We start from the raw sequence: 18,790 nt of genomic DNA, 5'->3' as shown, positions 1-18,790 counted from the left end.
AGATCTGTGCACTACTGCAATACATTAAATGCAGAAGCAGATATGTAAATCCTCTATGAAGCCAGACATTCAAGAAACTTGCACAAATGTAAAATCATGCCACGCTTCTCTCTAAACATCTTTTCTGCTTTGCAAAATATTTGTTTTTTTATAAAAAATTATTATGTTAACGTGTAACAGACATTATTATTTTTAAGCGAGTTAAAATATTTCTAGAGTTTTTCAGTTTTAGGTGTTCTTTTTGTCTTTTGTTTGTTTGTTTGTTTGTTTGTTTTTTTGGAGGTGGTGTTTTGCTCTTGTCACCCAGGCTGGAATGCAATGGCTCAAACTCAGCTCACTGCAGCCTCCACCTCCCGGGTTCAAGTGATTCTCCTGCCTCAGCCTCCCGGGTAGCTGGGATTACAGGTGCCCGCCACCATGCCTGGGTAATTTTTGTATTATTAGTAGAGATAGGATTTCACCCTATCTGGTCAGGCTGGTCTCGAACCACTGACCTCAGATGATCCACCTGCCTCAGCCTCCCAAAGTGCTGGGATTATAGGCATGAGCCACTGCACCTGGCAGTTTTAGTTTTAAACACAGTAAATCTGTAGATATAGCCCTTATGTGTAAAACATTTTTGGGGTCCTCAATACTTTTGAAAACTGAAAGGGGTCCTGAGACCAAAACATTTGGGAATGCAATGTAGTGCTTCCTGTCCGAGCCAGCCCCACCGCGGCCTGAGAGCTGTGAAGCCACACGAGGATGCCCTCACCGACTCTGAACTCAGATCGGATCTGAGGGTTGGAGGCAGCCTCTGCCCCACCAGGGCCCAGTGGCTGTGGGCAAATCATTGAGTCTCTCTGAACCTCCGTCTTCTCCTCTGCCCAGGGAGAATGATAATAGAACCCACTTCAGAGCCACCGAGAGGATCAAAGATGAGGCAGAGTGTCGGGAGAGAGGGGAGCTACGCTTCTGAACTGCATGCTCTGTGCAAATAATAACTCTTCATCCCCTCCATGGGATCTTCCGAGTCCCTGGGTATCAGGAGTGTGTCACCAAAAGAAGCCTAATGATGACGGAATCTCTGCGTAAGCGGCAGGCAGGGAGTGCTCTCTCCTCCTCTCCTCCCTCCCCACCTCCGCTGCTTCATTCTCCCCTCCAGGCTGCTTGCCAGCTGTGCCTTTACCCCAAGCCCTGGCATAAGCCAGGTGGGAAAGGCTTTCTGACTTTGAAAGGTGGGAGGCAGTGAGGACAGAGAGGAGGCCCGGGGTGTTCTTGGCTGGTCCCAGCCTTGTAACTGTTTCCAGCCAGGCAGAGCCAGGCCAGGGCTGTGAGTCCCGGCTGGGAGAAGGGTCTTCCCTCCTGTGGCTCCGGCTTTGGCTGGGTTCACCCTTGCCAGGCCACCCCTCTGGACTCACAGTGTCCTGAGTGCCCAGGTCTGGAAACGCAGGGACAGGGGCACCAGGGCAAGCCTGGAGACTCGGCGGAAGGAGTGCAGGGCTTGCCACCTGATGCCTGGCTCTGCAGCTGACCAGCCAGGTGACTTTGGGCGTGTCCTTTCTTTCCAGGCCTCAGTGTGCTAAGCTGTGACATGAGGGGGTTGGACTCTGCTCCAGGATCTGAAGCCTTTCCCCAGGGGCCTCACCCAGGCTGCTAAGGGCATCTCCATCAGGAAGGTGCCCAGGGACTGAGCCCATGAGAGCAGCCTGGCTTCGCCTGGCAGACAGGCGGAGGGTATCAGCCAGGGCTTCAGGGGCCCTGTGTGTGCCAACCCCCTTCCTCAGACCAGCACAGGAGACTTATATGGCCAGTCCTGCCCAAGACACCCCAATCTGGATCTTGCAAACCCAACATTTCAGGCTGGGTGGGTGTCTGCGTGTGTGCAAACGTGCACACATGGGCCCTACCTCCATTTACACTGGAAGGACTCCTCCTTGACCTCAGGAAATGGGCAGAGCGAAAGGCCTCCAGCCAGTTTCTCAGCTCCTGCCCCAGGGGGCAGGCTTGCTCCAGAGACCCCGTGGGCGAGGGCAGAAGGGAGGTGCTTCCTGGGCTTAGAGGTTGGGAAGTTCCCGCAGAGCCCTCAGTGCCAGCCCTGCGCCGTGGAGGACCATGTCCTGCAGCCAGTGGGCCCCAAGCGATCTGATCATGCTCCCTGCCAGGAAGGAGGTTTCTTGCACCCCAGCAGGTACACAGTGTTCGTTTACAGATCACACACAAGTGTTGTGCAAATTATGAAACATTCCACAACTAAAATTTCATAAAGATGAGGTCATTGTTCTCAGGGGCTGGCTGTTCACAGGTTCACTACACCAAGCTGCGAAGGCACACAATCCCCGTGCGTCTGGAAGTCCAGGTGAGGCAGGAGAGAGTCCCAGGGTAACCTGCCTTCGTCTTCCCACAAATCGGAGTCCAGCACTTGCAGCAAAGCTGGCATGAGGCTGTGATGACCCTGATGTCAAAGGTCCTTTTCAGGCCAGGTGCAGCGGCTCATGCCTGTAATCTCAGTACTTTGGGAGGCCGAAGCAGGAGGATTGCTTGAGCTCAGGAGTTCAAGACCAGCCTGGGCAACATGGCGAAACCCTGTCTCCACCAAAAATATAAAAAACTAGCCAGGCATGGTGGTGCAGACCTGTGGTTCCAGATACCAGGGAGGCTGAGGTGGGAGGATCGCTTGGGCCTGGGAAGTGGAGGTTGCAGTGAGTCAAGATCACACCACTGCACTACAGCCCGGGTGACAGTGAGACCCTATCTCCAAAAAAAAAAAAGGTCCTTTTCAGTGGCTCAGGGGACATTGTCAAACGGGCCAGAGCTGTGCTGGGCTGATGGGCTCCAGGAAGGCAGCCCCCCACAACACACACAGACAACGCACACACAAGCACACACGTGTGAGCACACATGTACACATGTGCACACACATGCACACACAGACACATGCACACACACGTGAGCACACACATGTGCACACATGCCCACACACGTACACACGTGCACATACACGCACATGTGCACCCAGACCCATGCACGCATGCACACATGCAAACACACACATGCACACACGCACACAGACACACACACGTGCGCACAGACACACACACGTTCACACATGCACACACACGCACATGCACACAGATACCCACACTCACATGCACACACGCAAACACACACACACACCTCTCCCCTCAGTTGTGCGCTCAGACAGTGGAGGGGCTCGCCAGGCCTTGCTTTTCGCTTTTTCCTTCAGACTCTGGGCGATTAATATTTTCCAAAAGGCCTAGTGGCCTCCCCATCCCTTTATCACTCCTGCACTTGCGGCTGGTTTAAAAAAAGTTCCCAACTTCCTTTTACTCTTTCCAGCTGATTTAACTTTCCATGCTCAAGGCCAAATGACACACAAGCCCTCCCTTTTGAGTCACCAGTGACAAGTGTCTCGTGGCTTGGTGCATGGCGTTGGCTCTCTTTGCAGAGGCGGGATCTGAGGGAGGCTCTGGGAGGGAGAAGGTGGGCCGCGGGGAGGGGACCCAGGGTCTGCTTCTGGAACAAGGAGGGCTCCCCTGCCTGCCCCACCCTCCATATGCTGAATGGTGGTGGTCCCTCCTGCCCCGCTGCAGCTCCCACAGAGCTCGTCTCCCCACCCTACCCCTGCCTGGTCAGAAAAACTCCATTCATCCTACAGGGTTCTGCGTGGTTGCTCCCGGAAGCCCACTAGGATCTCCCGGGTAAGTGGATGCCTGTTCCTCCCTGCTACGGGTGGAATTGTGCCCCCGTCTTGAAGCCCCCAGTACCTCAAAATGTGACTATACTTGGAGATAGAACCTTTTAAAAGGTCATGGAAGTAAAATGAGGTCATTTGGATGGGCCCCAGTCCAACAGGACTCATGTCCTTTAAGAAGAGATTAGGGCACAGATACACACAGCAGGAAGACCACGTGAGGACACAGCCACAGTACAGCCACCTCCTAGCCAAAGAACGGCCTCAGAATACACCAGCCCTGCCGACACCTCAATCCTGGACTTTCAGCCTCCACGACTATGAGAAGGTAAATGTCTGTGGTTTCAGTCACCAGTCTGTGGGACTTTGTTATGCACCCAAGGGGACTGAGACTCTCCCCTGCGCTCCCGTGCCTCCGGGCCTCCTCCAGCCCAGTGAGCACCAGGCTGAAAGGTTCTTTCCCTTGTTTCCCTCCCTGCACCGGGACTGGCCTGGAGAAGAATTTGTCTGAACGCCTTTGGTGCCTGGCTCTGCAGGTGTTCAGGAAACACTTGCTGAAGTGAATTAAATTCTTTTTTTTTTTTTTGAGATGGAATCTCACTCTGTTGCCCAGACTGGAGTGCAGTGGCACGATCTCGGCTTACTGCAACCTCCACCTCCCGGGTTCAAGCCATTCTTCTGCCTCAGCCTCCTGAGTAGCTGGGACTACAGGAGCACGCCACCACGCCCGGCTAATTTTTGTGTTTTTAGTACAGACGAGGTTTCACCATGTTGGGCAGGCTGGTCTCCAACTCCTGACCTCAGGTGATCCACCCACCTCGGCCTCCCTAAGTGCTGTGATTATAGGCATGAGCCACTGCACCTGGCGTGAATTAAATTCTTCTTGGCCTAAACACACGTACTTTATACAGCTCTGAGGCTCACAGAAGAAATACACAGTTGGTGCAGGTGCAGTGACTCTGGGGCCACCAAAGGGTACATCAGGCCCCATCAGATCTAGCCAGTGACCTGCGGCCCCCGACAAGCCTTCCTGAGCTTCCGCCCTGGCTGCAGCCTTCTCCCCATGTGCCCACGTACTTGGGCTGCTACGGCTGCCTGGGTCTGTTCGCTTGTCAGTCAGTGAAGTTTCCCCAATTTGTTTATATTAGTTATGCTTATCATAATGGCATTGTGTAATTGAGTATACACAAAATGATAAAATATGAATATGAAAGTGATTTCTATGCACACTCATTAAATGCCTTGAAAAGACTCATTAAAGGTGAATTGCTTTACAAAATTGCTGTTGAGTTAAGCTTGGTGTGACAGCCAGTCTCCAAGATGGCCCCATGCTTCTTATCTCTTGGAGTTCACACTGTGTGTGGCTCTCTCCCACGTCGAATCAAGACCGACTGGGAGACATAGAATACCATGGGAGTGACACTCTGTGTGCTCCAAGGCTGGGTCACAGAAGGCGTTGCAGCCTTTGCTTGGTTCTCTGGGGTCTCTGGCTCTGGACGAAGCTGTCACACCATGAAGATGGCTCTTTGGAGGGGCCACATGGAGAGGAGCTGAAGCCTCCTACCCACAGCTAGCACCAGCCTCGGGAATGAGGCAGTTTGGAAGTGGCACCTTCAGCACCAGGCAATGCTCCTGAGGGCAGCTCCTGCTGACGTCGGCTGCAACCTCAGGGGAACCTTATAGTCCAGTTGCTCCCACATCCCTGCCCACAGACAACATGAGAGAGTGTGAATGAGGGTCGGTGCTGTAAGTGCTGGGGCGGAGTCGTTGGCTGGGCAGCAATAGCCAACCAGCACATCACAGGAAACGGGGGCCTAAGTGGAGTCTGCACCTTGTTGTTTACAAATGTTTTTAAACTCGCATTACATTTTTTTTTTTTTTTTGAGACAGGGTTTCACCGTCGCACAGACTGGAGTGAGTGGCACGATCTTGGCTCACTGCAACCTCTGCCACCTGGGCTCAAGCCATCCTCCCACCTCAGCCTCCCGAGTACCTGGGACTAGAGGTGCATAGCACCGCACCTGGCTAATTTTTCTGTATTGTTAGCAGAGACGGTGTTTCGTCATGTTGCGCAGCCTGGTCTTGAACTCCTGTGCTCAAGTGATCCACCCATCTTGGCCTCCCACGGTGCTGGGATGACAGATGTGAGCAACCGCGCTGGACTCTCAGTTAAGAAGCAGAGGCTCCGAGTCAGGGGTCCCCCGGGCACCACAATGCCAGAGTCGGTGTGTACTCCAACCACGTGGCCCAGGCCCAGGGAAGGCGTTGCACAGACATCCGGATTTGATGGATGAAAGTACTTTTGTATGTTTTAGGTTAAAAATAAAAATATAAGGATATACGTGAATATTAAAAAAAATTTAGGCCGGGAGCAGTGGCTCACGCCTGTAATCCCAGCACTTTGGGAGGCCGAGGTGGGCAGATAACGAGGTCAGGAGATTGAGATCATCCTGGCTAACACAGTGAAACCTCGTCTCTACTAAAAATACGAAAAATTAGCTAGGCTTGGTGGTGGGTGCCTGTAGTCCCAGCTACTTGGGAGGCTGAGGCAGAATGGTATGAACCCGGGAGGCGGAGCTTGCAGTGAACCGAGCCGAGATCGTGCCACTGCACTCCAGCCTGGGAGACAGCGAGACTCCGTCTTGAAAAAAAAATTTCTCATTGTAACCAAATTTTTGCTAAACAAAACCAACGCCAGTCCTAAAAGTTTGGGAAGAACATTTCTGAGTGTTTCTCTGAATACCTGTGGACATCCCTTCATGCAGTGACCTGAAGGTTGTGTGTCAATCAAAGTTTCAGATATTCGAATGACACTTTAAATGTCCAATTAATTAGGCAGCTTTACACAGAAGGGGCCCATGATGAACCCTTTTGTTACCAGAAAGGGGTCCAGATCCAGACCCCAATAGAGGGTTCTTGGATCTCTCAAAAGACAGCATAAAGTGAAAGCAAGTTTGTTAAGAGACCAAAGGAATACCAGAATTGGCTACTCCATAGGCAGTGCGGCCCCGAGGGGTCCACTTTTATGGTCATTTCCTGATGATATGCTAACCAAGGGGTGGATTATTCATGAATGTTCCAAGAAAGGGATAGGCAATTCCCAGAACTGAGGGTTCCTCACCGCTTCAAACCATATAGGATAACTTCCTGACGTTGCCATGGCATTTGTAAACTGTCGTGGTGCTGCTGGGAGTGTCTCTTAGCATGCTAATGCATTATCATTATTGTATAATGAGCAGTGAGGATGACGACCAGAGGTCACTTTCCTCGCCATCTTGGTTTTGGTGGGTTTTGGCCGGCTTCTTTACCACGTGCTATTTTATCAGCAAGGTCTTTATGACCTGTATCTTGTGCCGGCTTCCTATCTCATCCTGTGAATAAGAGTGCTTGACTTCCACCGGGCATGATGCCTGTAATCCCAGCACTTTGGGAGGCTGAGGTGGGCGGATCATGAGGTCAAGAGATCGAGACCATCCTGGCCAACATGGTGAAACCCTGTTTCACTAAAAATACAAAAATTAGCTGGGTGTGGTGGCACTTGCCTGTAGTTCCAGCTACTCGGGAGCCTGAGGCAGGAGAATCGCTTTAACCGGGAGGTGGAGGTTGCAGTGAGCCGAGATCACGCCACTGCACTCCAGCCTGGCAACAGAGCAGACCTCCGTCTAAAAAAAATAAAAAAATAAAAATAAATAAAAAAGAATGCCTGACCTCCTGACCTCCTGGGAATGCAGCCTACTGGCGGTAGGTCTCAGCCTTATTTTACCAGCCCCTATTCAAGATGGAGTCACTCTGGTTTGAATGCCTCGGACACTTTGACCTCTTCTAGCTTCGGGTCCCAAAGTGGCTTAACAGGGCAAACCTGTACCCTTGGTAGCCTGGACCAGAAGTAAGTGCTCCCTGCCAAGAAGTACCCTGCTGCTGCCCCCGCCACCTTTGGCTCAGTGTCTGTTTGAAAAGAACTGCATGCTTCTTCCTTTCCGTTTTCATGAACTGAAGAGGGCTGACCCGGCAGCTCTGCAGCCCCAACCTGGCGGGCAGGTGACGGTGTTAGCATCACAGCCCCAGGCTCCGTCTCAGCTTTTCTTCTTCCCTCCCGTCCGCCCCAGTGGCTCTTCTCCTCCCACGGCTCCCTCACCTCCCCATGGCTGCCACCCCTTCACCCCTCGCCCGGACCTCTTTCCTGCATCCTGTCACCTGAGGGATGAACACTTCTTACGTCCCTGACCCTCGCCGCTCCAGTGCCCTCTGCCAAGACTGGTGCTGCCCTCCACCCACCCCTGGGCCAGGCCCGGGTTCGCCTTCCCTCTGCCTGCCCCTGCTTTCTTCCCTTCCAAACAGGGACAGAGTCGCTCAGACCCCCGCCACCCTGTGCCTCCCCTTCTGCTTTCATGCCTGGCCCCAAGCCCTCCTGTCAGGACAGAGGGGCTTTCAGGCATTCAGCAAGCACTTAACACCTGCTGTGTGCAGGGCACTGTCCCTACTCAGGAAGCTCACGCCAGCCGAGGGGGCGGCGGGTGGTCAGATCAGCTCACACCTGGTCAGTTGACCACAATCCCAGGGGTGCTATTGGCGCCTAGGAGTGAGTCTCGGGCCACCTGCCTGACGGAGAGTCGTTAAAGTCAGGTCCTGAGAAGGGGCTGAAGCTGGGCAGAAGGAGAGTGGGGCCAGAGCATTTCGGGCAGAGCAGGTGATGTGTGTGGATACCCGAACCTGAGTGGGGGCTCTGCAGGACTGGAGGGGCGACGTGGGCTCTGCTTTCTTAGAGAGTGGTGGGAGGGGATGAGGCAGGGAGCGGGGATGAGGCAGGGAGCTGGGATGAGGCAGGGCATTCCATTCCTCGGAGCCTTGGGGGGCTTTGGAGGCTTGGAGCAGGGAAGTACTGGGATCCACTCGTGATCTAAGGGCTGATTTTGACACACAGGGGACCCACAGAGAAGCTCTCACGCAGGCCGAGGGAAGGCCGCTGCAGTGGCTGCGGAGGCACGGATGAGGAGAGCATGTTCCTTCGAGGGATGTTTAGGAGGCTGGGCCGTGGGGACTTGGTGGTGGACCAGATGGAGGAGGGGGGAGAAGCAGGCCACAGGTGACTCCCAGCTGCAGGCTCAAGGCCTCAGGGGGCCAGTGAGGCCAGTTCCCAAGACGGGGAACGCGAGGAGCAATGGGCCCGGGAAGGAAGAGAATTGATGAATTTGGGACACGTTCAGCCTGGGACACCTGAGGACAAGTAGGTGGAGATGCTACGCTGGCAGGCAGAAGTGGGGTCCAGGCAGAGGCAGAGGGAGGAGGTGGCTCGCCTGCTAGAGGTCACTGAAGTGAGCCATGGCCAGTGGATGGCACCTGGCAGACCTGCGTGGGAAGGAATGCTCCCCTGCTGAACCCTAATCTCTGGAGCGAGGGAGGAACTTCGTCCTGTGGCAGGCCTGCCTGGCAGTGTTGCTGCATTCCGGGCAGTGGCAGCACTGGGCGAGGGTATGGTGTGGGAAGAGCGGACTCTGGTCTCAGCCCTGAGGAACTCTGCATCTGAGGAACAGGTGGAGGGGAAGCCGGCAAAGGGGGCTGAGCAAGAAACCCTGAGACATGGGGAGGACAAGGCTCTGTCCAGTACCGTAGAAGCCGCAGGAGGAGAGCTTCAGGCCAGGGCAAGCAGCCGAGTCAGAGCAGGGCGGAGGAGTGCCCACTAGACTCAAGTAAGAGGAGGGTGGAGGAGTGCCCCCTGGACTGGGGCCAGAGGAGGGCGGAGGAGTGCCCCCTGGACTGGGGTCGGAGGAGGGAGGAGGAGTGCCGGCTGGACTGGGGCCGGAGGAGGGAGGAGGAGTGCCCCCTGGACTGGGGTCGGGGGAGGGAGGAGGAGTGCCCGCTGGACTCAGGGACACAAGGCCATCGGGGGCTTTGGGGGAAGCAGCTCTGATCATATGATGGAGTCCGTGCCAGAGTGCACCAGGAGCAAACAAACCCTGAGGCTTTTCCCATGACAAACTGTCCTAAAAAGGAAAGGATAGGCCCATCGATGAAAAGGAGCGTGGAATCCTGGGAAGATCTGACTGTTCTGTGTTTTCAGATGTGGGTGGTGGAGCATGTGGTCGGTTATGATTGGGGTTGGCTGTGACACTATTTCGTTAGGAGAGAAGTTTAGAGGCCAGCAGTTTGTGGTGGGAATGGCAGCGCCTCTGTCATCAGACACCCACGCTGCCTCTTCCTTTCTGCTCACTGTCCTGGCCACTTCCGCCTGTGTCTCACTGGCCAGATCCCAGACACACGGCCCCACCCCGCTGCTTGGGCTTCTGTGGCCGAGGAGGAAGAGGAGAAGGGAATTGGTGGGTGACTGGCAGCTTCTGCCACATTCCGCTTAAATATTAATGAGAAATGCCAAAGTCACAGAGAAAGGAAGATGGTTTTTGGTTTCAGGTTCCTGACAAGGCAGGGGTAGGGGGAGAGGCAGCTCTCCAAAGCCCAGGCGAGGAGACCAGGCTTTGGGAGAAGGACAGAAACGGCTTCCATGGCTCCTCTCCTGCAGGAGGGATGAGGGAGGAGGGGCTCGAGCTGTAGATGTGGCCACAGAGGTCAAAGGCTTTCTGTCTGATGGCTTCTACATCATGAAGACAGCCGGGAGCTCTACCAAGAGTGTGAAGTGTGCAGAACAGGTCAGAGAATTTCAGAGAGTGGAGAAGATACAAAGCCCTCCTTAAACAAGATGGGGAATCAAATGGAGAAGGATGTGGGGGTTGCAGGGTAGTTCAAGATAGAATTCAGGAGCGCGGTTGACCAGGTAGATGTGGGCTTCCAGCAGGCTGGGAAGTTGGGGAGTGGACTCCCAGTAAGGCCAAGGAACAGCCTCGGAGGAGCCACTGGGCGGGCAGCTTGGAAGAGGGGGGCAGCTCAGGAGGTGGGTGACTGGAATTCGGATTTGGGAGGTGGTGCATTCCGAGGTAATGTCCAGGCTGTCCCTTACTGTGAGTGGAGCTGATGGCTGAGATGGAGGGAGATGATGTGGTGGAGAAGAGGAGGTGGAAGACCCAAGAAGCCAGGGCACCAAATGGGTCATCCACATGGCACCTGAGTTGTTCAGGATGGGGGCAGGAATTGGGCGTGAGCAAGACATAAAACAACGTCCTCGCAGCTCTGCCCGGCTCAGGGCTGTGAAGAGGCTGCCATGGGAAAGCAGTTGTGAGTTGGGTGTGTGACTCCCAAGCCCTGTATGGGACCCCAGGTGGTCTCCTGCGCCCATCCCTCCCCTCACTGGCCCAGCCTACCCAGGACTTCCACGGGCATCTGCTTCCCCCAGCTCAGAACCCCCAGCTCCACCCTTTGTAAGTTAAACTCCCAAACCCTAGCCTGGCGTTTGAGGACGCCTTTACCTGCAGAGTGCCGTGGCTCAGAGCAAAGACCCCTGATTCCGACTCCCTGGGTCTATTCTTGTGCCTGCCACTTAATATATGTGGAGCCTCAGCCAAGTTAACAAACCGCTTTGTGCCTCAGTTTCCCTCTATAAGATGGCGATAGTAAAGGACGTCTCTCTAGGGATTAAATGAGGTAACCTACATAAAGTACTTACAGGTGTTAGCTGCTATTTTAACTCCTCCTGGCCTCTTCGCACACGGGGTAGGCTACTGACCTCTTGGACCACTCGGAAGCCTCGCATTTTCCTGACTCCTGCCTCGGAAAGCTCTGCATGCCTTCCTCTCCTCTCTCCCTCAGTACGGAGCACCACGCCTCGGTAAGCTCTGCTACGCTAGTCCAGTGATGACTGGCCTGCCCTTCCCACTCCCACAGCTGGGCTAATTCAGGACAGCCTTGCCTCCTACCTGAACTCACACAAGACTGGCCTCGCTCATCTGTGCCCTCCCGCACTTGTTCTGATTCAGCTCATGCCCCCTAAAGAACAGTGGTGGCCTCTAGTCCACCAGGGGTTCCCCACCTCATTCAGAAAGGTGTGGCTCTTTCTTTCCTTTTTCTTTTTTCTTTTCTTTTCTTTTCTTTTTTAAATTTTGAGATTGGCCGGGTGCAATGGCTCATGCCTGTAATCCCAGCACTTTGGAAGGCTGAAGCGGGTGGATCATCTGAGGTCAGGAGTTCGAGACCAGCCTGGCCAACATGGTGAAACCCTGTCTCTACTAAAAATACAAAAATTAGCCAGGCGTAGTGGCAGGCGCCTGTAATCCCAGCTACTCGGGAGGCTGAGGCAGGAGAATCGCTTGAACCCAGGAGGCAGAGGTTGCAGTGAGCTGAGATCATGCTATTGCACTCCAGCCTGGATGACAGAGTAGTACTTTGTCTCAAAAAAAGAAAAAAAAATTTGAGATGAAGTCTCACTCTGTTTCCCAGGCTGGACTGCAGTGGTATGATCGCGGCTCACTGCAACCTCTGCCTCCCGGGTTCAAGGATTCTCCTGCCTCAGCCTCCTGAGTAGCTAGGACTACAGGCATGCGCTACCAAGCCCAGCTAATTTTTTTTTTTTTTGTATTTTTAGTGGAATAGAAGTTTCACTATGTTGGCCCGGCTGGTCTCAAACTCCTGACCTCAAGTGATCTGCCTGCCTTGGCTTCCCAAAGTGCTGGGATTACAGGTGTGAGCCACCACACCCAGTCGTTTCGTTTCTTTTCTTTTCTTTCTTTTTCTTTCTCTCTTTCTTTCTTTCTTTCTTTCTAGAAAGAGCTGAGACTACAGATGCACACCACTCACCTGGCTAATGTTTTTAAAAAATATTTTTGTGGAGATAGGATCTTGCTATATTGCTCAGGCTGGGCAAATACTCCTGGTTTCAAGGGATCCTCCTACGTTGGTCTCCCAAAGTGCTGGGATTACAGGTGTGAGCCACTACAGCTGGCCCAGAGTGTTGTTTTTTTGTTTTGTTTTGTTTTGTTTTGCAGTGGTGTGATCTTGGCTCACTGCAACCTCCACCTCCCGGTTTCAAGTGATTCTCCTGCCTCAGCCTCCCAAGTAGCTGGGATTACAGGCATGCACCACCATGCCTGGCTAATTTTTTGTAGTTTTAGTAGAGACAGGGTTTCGCCATGTTGGCGAGGCTGGTCTTGAACTCCTGACCTCATGTGATCCACGCACCTTGGCCTCCCAAAGCGCTGGGATTACAGGTGTGAGCCACCATGCCTGGCCAGCTGTGTCTGTTTCTTGATGACACTCTAACACCCCTGATGACTGTTCAATACCCTCAACGACTGTCCAAGATGCACCATGACTGTCCAACACTCTTGATGATAGTCCAGTACTTTCCATAACTTTCCACACCCTCCATGACTGTCCAGTACTCTTCATGACTGTCCAGTACTCTCCATGACTGTCCAGTACATTTGATGACTTTCTAATACTCTCCATGACAGTCCAAAACCCTCCATGGCTGTCCAATACATTCCACAATTGCCCAGTACCCTCCAGGACTATCTAACACCCTCAGCGAGTGCCTAACACCCTCATTGACTGTCCAAATGAGCATCGTTTATGGGGGGAGCTGGTGCTGGCTGAAGAGGGGTGCTCAGTGGGGATATGTTTGCGTTTGGAAGGAAGAAATGTGTTTGAAAAATGGAGAAATGTAGGAGGGGCCTTCCCGGCAGGAAGGAGCACTTGGGCACTGGCAGGTGCTGGCAGGCAGCAGAAGGAAGTTGGGGAGGGCGAGCACAGTGGCCAGCAGCAGGAGGTGAGGCCTGAGACTTTTCCCGCTCCCTGGACTGATTTTCCAGCAGGTGCCTGCCTTGTTCACTGTGGGTTCCTGGTGTACCCTTGATGACTATCCAATACCTTCAGTGACTGTCCAGTACCCTCGATGAGCATCCAATACCCTCCATGACTGTCCAATACACTCAATGCATGTTCAATACTCTCAATGATGGTACAATGCCCTCGATGAGCATCCAATACCCTCCACGAGTGTCCAGTATCCTCCATGAGCATCCACTACCTCCATGAGTGTCCAATACCCTCCATAACTGTCCAATACTCTTCATGACTGTCCAATGCCTTCAATGGACATTCTAGCTGGGCCACACTCTCAAACACCCTCCTATAGCACCCTTCCATACATCCTTGTTCATTTCCCCAAACTCCCTCAAAAGAACAAACCAGCATGGTCCTGCTTTGTCCTGCAGACCCCTGGGAAGGTCTGACCCCACTACAGGCCTCCAGGTACCTCCAGCCTGTCCAGTCTCCTCCATGGTAACTCCCACCCACCCACACTGCTCTGTGCATCTCTGCCTCTGTTGGGCAAGGCCCCTAGAGCCTTGAGCTGACGTCTCACCCACGCGGCTCAGCACAGGGCCATCAGTACCTGCCGACACCCTTCCCTCACCAGGCTGCAAGAACAGAGCCAGTGTGCATGTTAGCTGCATCCCTGGAGAAATTGGGGCAAAGACGAAAGGCTGACTCTTGATTTGGGAAGTGAAAGCCCAGGGCTGTGAGGGTGAGGCTGGGAAAGAGGCCAGGCAATGCTGTGCACAGCCACCCTGACCACCACTCCCAAAGGAGATGCCATGGCCCCGCCTCAGAGAGAAAGGAGGGTGCTGTCTGTTGCAAACCCAACGTCTCCCAGTCCCCCGGGACCCCACAGGGAAGCCAAGTGGCATGTCCTGGAAGGTGATGTTTCAGCCAAACTCCAAGGTGAGAGTCAACCTGCATTAGGGGAAACAGCAGGCAGCCGGGAACCTGAGAGGTGCCCGGGATTGTGTTCACAGCGTAAGGGTTCCCAGCATGGGGATGGATGAACGCCGGGCTCAGCTGCCTTCCACAAGACAAAGCAGCCACAGGCAGGGGCCGGCCCTCTGTGACAGTGAGGGATCTGTGTAGAAAGGCCTGGCCACGGCCTCCTTTCTCTCCTCAGGCTCTCAACAAGCACGCCTGGCTAAGGAGCTTCTTAGAGGCCTGGGAATGGGTCTGGAGGAGGAGCCAGCACTAAAGACACAAGGAAAGACAGTTTCACAGTCACCGCTTTGCAGCAAATAGAGCCACAGGCTGCCCCAAGGGCCACCACATAGTCTTTTCCCCCGAACCCCGCCCCGCCCCAACCCTGACTCACCCTGACTCACTTCCAGTGGGGCCACCACTGCTGGCCCAGCAGCCCTTCTTTGGCCTGCTGGTGTCTTGGGCATTGTGTGTGTGTGGGGGGGTGTCCACCTTCTCTCTCCTTTCACCTGCCTCAGACCACTACTCACCTTCTGTATCCTTCCACCCAGGGCCCTCTTCACTTTGCATTCTTTTTCTTTCACATTAGACCCTGAGGGTCAGGTTCCCTTTCTGCAAAGGCCAGGATAGCTTGATTTCTAGAACTTCCTAGGTGTAAGGGGAGATAGTTGCATGCTCTCCCGGGAAGTGTGCTCAACCCTGGAGTGGGTTGGATCCTTCTTATGCAGCAAAAAAAATGAAGAGAGTGGCCAGGCTCAGTGGTTCATGACTGGAATCCCAGCCCTTTGGGAGGCCAAGGCAGGAGGATCGCTCGAGCCCAGGAGTTTGAGACCAGCCTAGCCAACATAGTGAGTTTCCATCTCAACAAAAAATCAAAAAATCAGCTGGGTGCTGTGGCACGCACCTATAGGCCCAGTTATTCAGGAGACTGAGGTGGGAGGATCCCTTGAGCCCAGGAAGTTGAGGCTGCACTCCAGCCTGGGCTACTAAGTGAGACCCTGTCTCAAAAAAAAAAAAAAAAAAGCTTGAAAAAGAAAAGAAAATGAAGAGAAAAAAATTGCAGTTTCCTTATGAAACCAGGCTGCGTGTTGCTTTCCCATCTCACATCACTGAGAGGTTTGTTGTCTGGGCTCTAACAACAGGCCGGGATCCAGAGATGAACAGGGCCATGTGCCTGCTCTCAGCTCTGCTTGGTGGCATCTGAGTGAAGACAAGGGTGGTGCAGCAGAGGGATGTGCTGGCCGCAGGCTGCTTGGGGTCCCTGGTGACTCCCAATGGCCTCGGTGTGTTGGGTCAGGGTGGGATTGTGCTTCTCAGGCCCAGCCCCATGACCTAGGCTTTCAGGCAAACAGTGGGGCTGCTTCAACACTTTGGGTGGGGGGATCTTGGAGCTATAAGATGCCATCCAAGCCTCCGTTCAGAAAGACCCTGGGCTCCCACCCCTCTGGAACTGAGACCTGAGGAAGGGCACCCAATCCAGACCCTCCCTTTCCCGGTGCTCCAGCCCCTCTGCCATCCTGGTGCGGGGAGCTGAGGTCTGTGCATGGGTTTGCTTTGTCAGAGCCTGGGGCAGATGCCAGGGTGAGCACAAAGCCACATTGTGTTCCCTGGGAGGCGCTAATGGACTCACACAGCCGGCTGAGCCCCATCTCGGCTCTGAGGGGCTCTGCACCAGTGGATGCCTCCGCAGGGCCTGAGGTCAGAACTCCCTGCCCACCTGCTGCCTGCATACCTGGCAGACACCCCCTACTCCAGCAGCCTGGGACCCAGATTGTCCAGGACAACTCCAAGTATAAAAAGCCCTCCCATGGTCAGACTCAGGCCGGGGGTCCTGATTTGGGGTTTGGAAAATAAAGCTACGGAACACATGCCAGCATGTGCCCCAAGACATCTGCAGGGAACAGGTTGGCTGTCACCTTCATCACTGTCCTGACCCAACTGCACAAACCTTCCTAAGCTTCCATCCTCCTGATCAAAGCACCTCCACACTGAAACTGCTTCATTCATGCCGGTGTTGAGGGGTGTGAATGAGTTCCCCAGAACACCAAGTGAATGAAGCCCATGGCATTAAACTCATCCTGTGAAGCTGGAAACACATTCAGAGGAGTAAGTGATTTGCCTGACGTCACCCTGCAGAAGCAGGGGTTTATAATGGAGGAGGGGTGCAAAGTGCTCCGAGAGCAAGGCCCCTCCTGCAGACATGGAGAAAGGCTTTCTATGGGAGGTTTGACCGGGGGAAGAGTCACTCTCCAGGGCTAGAACAGGAAGGGCTGCCTAGCGGGGTGACGGCAGGTGCAACTCTGCAGAGGCATGAGGCAGTGGTGCCTGCAGAAAAGGAACCAGGCACACAGGGGAGGAGTCGGCTTCGTTGAATTCTGGAATCAGCTTCAGGCGGAATGCTAAGTCCCAAGCCCTTCTCAGAGATGAGGAAACCCGGCTTCAGAGAGTTCTGCAGCCTGGCGAAGGCTCTGCAGCTGGCGTACTGGGAGCCCAAGCCTGCAGGTCCAGACCACGGCCCAGCGATGGCCTCTCAGAAGCACAACCCCAGGCCCCGAGAAGTCACATGATCTGGCTGGCAGAAGTGGCAGCCCCTCTGGGCAGGAAGCCCATCTCCAGTGCTGAGTCACGCTGTCTCTGGCCAGTGGCATGGGGCGGCCCAGCTGTGGTGACTGCTAGGACTTCTGCTCCCCAGGCCTTCCAGCCTCCCTGGGTCCGCCCAGCTGCATGCCAGCCAGCGCACTGCCCTCCGAAGGACGTGGGGTGTCGGGAGGCCACCAGCCTCCAACCCTCCCTGCCTCTCACACTGCATGTGCAGGCCGGTGGCCAGCCCCCTCGAGGGCTGTGAGGGAGGAGTGTCCGAACTGGAAGTGCAGGGCTGCAGGCTGTGTGCAGGGAGCTGGTGCTGGCTGAGGAGGGGTACTGGGAGGGGGCACATTTGCATTTTGAAGGAAGAAATGTGTTTGAGAAGTGGAGACAGGCAGGAGGGGCCTTCCAGCAGGAGGGAGCGCTTGGGCTCGGGCAGGCGGCCTCTCCTGTGGGCAGCAGAGGGAAGCTGAGGAGGGCGGCCCAGGGGCAGCAGCGGGAGGGGAGGCCCAAGGCTTTTCCCACTCCCATGAAGTCAGGAGGTGGAGGTCCTGGAGGCAAACCCTGTAGAGGGGTCCCACTTCCTGCATTCTTCCCTAGCTATAAGGCTCTGGGAAGGCCTCCCTTCCAGGGAGCAGCCTGGTTAGGGAGAGGAGAGCCTGGGAGCTGAATAGAAAGGCAGAGGCAGGACCCTGGCCTGGGCAGCACCGGGCTCCACGGGTGGGGCCGGCCACCGTTAGGGTGTCACTGGCCTCTGCCCTTAGTGGGGCAGTCAAGCCCACGGCCGCTTTCGGGCAGCCTGGCCTCTGTTAGACCGTGCTGAGATGGCAGGGGAGGGAAAGGACGGGCCTTCGCAGGTGGGGACTCCACCAAAGCATCGCTGAGAGGCCATGGTTCTAAACCAATTACTCCTGACTCCTGGGCACACAGCCCTGGCCCCTCTGAGCTGATGCCTCCTCTGGGACCTCATAGAGGGTAACCAGGGCCTCTTGGGAAGGTGACAGAAGCGGCAGCAGCCCTGGAACCCAAACCAGAAAGTAGCCCCCCCGCCCCCGACGGGAGCCCTGCAGCCTGCAGCCGTGTGCAGCCAGAGCTGGCCAGGTGCCCGAGCGCCTGCAAAGCACTCTCAGCTTTGTTTGCTTGCTGGTGCCCTGTCCACCGCTCCTGAAGGCAGTGATGGGGACAGCTTCTGCCCACGGTGGCTTCAGGGCAATGGGAAGTGAAGGAGGGGGTGCCGCAGTGTGGGTGGCACCAGCAGTGGGCTGGGTGGAGTCGGGAGGTGGATTCTCGGGTTCTCATCCGGAGCTGCCCCTGGCTCACAGCCTGGCCCGGGATCCATCTTGCCTCCCTCCACCGGTACCTGCCACAGATGGGAATTTCAGGTCCCAGTCCCCTGGAGCCTCCTGTGACCCTCTAGGTCGTGGCATCCAAGAGGTTGAAAGTAGCAGTCCAAGCTGGGGACTCTGCTGGCAGCCTGTCTGAGCTCCACGAAAGTGGGCACAGATGGGACCATTTTCTCCCCACATGAGGACACCATGCTGCCCAGATCACCCAGCTCAGCCCCGATGATACACCCAGGCCCCGAAAAGCTTTGCCTTGGAAAGAAAACGTAACTTAGGTTACTCCTCTGTTTTACTCTCTAGAAGGGGAAGAGGGCAGGCAGGGACCCTAGATCCTGGGGCTCTGTTCTTTTAATATAGAAGGGAGAAAAAGCTGATAAATTTGGGGGTGGGGCCAGTTCATTGGTTCAGCCAGTATTTCTTGAGCATGCTTTCTGCTGCAGCCTGTCCAGGCTTTGCACACAGAGATGAATAAAGGACACAAGCCCCTGCCTGCAGGAAGCCCACATTTTGATGAACTCACACTTTTGAAGACAGGCAAATATTC

General features: G+C 54.8%; 1 protein-coding gene across 1 annotated transcript in view; it reads left to right on the top strand.

Annotated features, from left to right (window-relative positions):
• HPCAL1 (hippocalcin like 1) overlaps window positions 1-18,790 on the top strand; it is a 292,220-nt gene that overhangs the window by 129,937 nt on the left and 143,493 nt on the right. The window lies entirely within an intron of this gene.

The sequence above is a fragment of the Pan paniscus genome, chromosome 12 (assembly GCF_029289425.2).
Source record: "Pan paniscus chromosome 12, NHGRI_mPanPan1-v2.0_pri, whole genome shotgun sequence".
Lineage (NCBI taxonomy): Eukaryota > Metazoa > Chordata > Mammalia > Primates > Hominidae > Pan > Pan paniscus.
This window is presented reverse-complemented; position numbering and strand designations above follow the sequence as displayed.